The sequence below is a fragment of the Arachis ipaensis genome, chromosome B05 (genome assembly GCF_000816755.2).
Source record: "Arachis ipaensis cultivar K30076 chromosome B05, Araip1.1, whole genome shotgun sequence".
Classification (NCBI taxonomy): Eukaryota; Viridiplantae; Streptophyta; class Magnoliopsida; order Fabales; family Fabaceae; genus Arachis; species Arachis ipaensis.
This window is the reverse complement of record NC_029789.2, coordinates 16,704,949-16,706,687: the sequence shown is the minus strand read 5'-3', so window position 1 is coordinate 16,706,687 and position 1,739 is coordinate 16,704,949.

The window sequence follows — 1,739 nt, the reverse complement described above, 5'->3', positions numbered from 1 at the left end:
AAGGTATTAATTTTTTTCATATAAAGAATTTTTTTATAAAATTTAAAAATATTGAATTTTTTAAAATTTTACTAGAATATGAAGATAAATATAAAAATAAAATCATCGGAGGCAATTTCTGTTTTTTTAAATAAAAGGAGCAAATCATTAGTAGTATTTTGTCTTCCCTTGATTTTTTTTTCAAGAAAATGATGAGGGATATTTGAGTTTGTTAGAAAACAAATAATTAAAAGCGAATCATGAATGAGGATTTGTGTTTATTTAAAAAAGGATTAATAAAATAAATCATCGAAAACAATTTCTGTAGTACCATTTTATAGTTAAACACCAAATTTGCTACCATAATAAAAATATTTCCTCATGGATATAAGCCGAATTATATTGTATTTCAGATTATAATCGAGTGATTATTACTCCTGCTTTCCCAAAAGATCACTATAATTGTTATTTTTTTAATAAAAAGTCATATGTTGGCGTGATTCTTCGCGAATGTCCAAGAATTCCGGTGACCATTTTCGAATAATAATTCTTTAGACAACAAGGAGATGTCGCGTGTGATAATTTTTGTTTTAACCAAACATCTTGATAATTCGCTTCCCAAGTAGGGCAATTCATGGCTTGTTTCTTCTTTTTAATTTTTTTATCTAAAAATCTGAACCGAATTAAACAAATACATAGGAGACTTGAATCCACAACCTCTTAAATGAGTATGGAAAGACTATGTCATTTGAGCTATTACTCATTGGCCACATATATAGTAGAGTAAAATAGTGTTTCTGCATTAATAAATAGCTATATTTTTTATGGTAATTATTAAAATAAAAATAATAATAAGTTGACTCTTTTATTTTTTTTTTTCTTTTTTCTTCTTATATATATTTGAAAGTGATTGACTCTTATATGCTTAAGTGAACAAAGTATTATCCTCATTCACCGACCAAACAACTTGCAGTTCCGTTTTGTTAGTTTGAAAATAGGTAACTTCCTTGCTTCATGCAATTAATTACCCCATATCAGGCATATCTTATCTCATCTTAGACTTCACATAAATAGTTTATTACTAATTAATTGACGCGTCTTTCCCTGGTTAGACCCCAATTCCGGACGGTCATATTTGGGGTCACATTTTCAAATCATCATAAGCCAACTGTCCCATGTCCAAACCATTCACTTTCTTTCACATTCTTAACAAAAATACCTAACCAACCTCCATTATATGTGATATATAATTGATAGCAATCGTACTATATTGACATAAGGGTTGATTATTAATCCCTAAACGTTGAAACCTTTTAGTGTTATACTCTGCTGGGCTGTGTAGGACCCTGTTTATGCCCTTTTCTAGTGGGGGCATTATTGTCACCCCAAGAACATCGAAACTCGCACATGAATGTGATATGTGATGTTCATAACTAACTCCTCATTCCATCTTTCTGTTACAGAATCGCAAACAGTGACAACCCAAAAGTGAGTCATAAATATAAATTGAGAAAAAATATTGTTCAGAAATAGTTCTTCTCTTCTAAATTTAAAAATTAACTGAAAAAATTAAAAAAAATAAGTTAGAGGATATGATGTTGTACTATCTTTTTATTTCAAATTTTTAATATCTCGAATTTGTCATTTTTATAGGGAGTGTATATGCAAAAATTTCGACACTCAAATTAACATGAATTACAAAAAAAATTAAAATAAAAATTATATATAAATATACATGTTTAGAATAGTATATATAACTG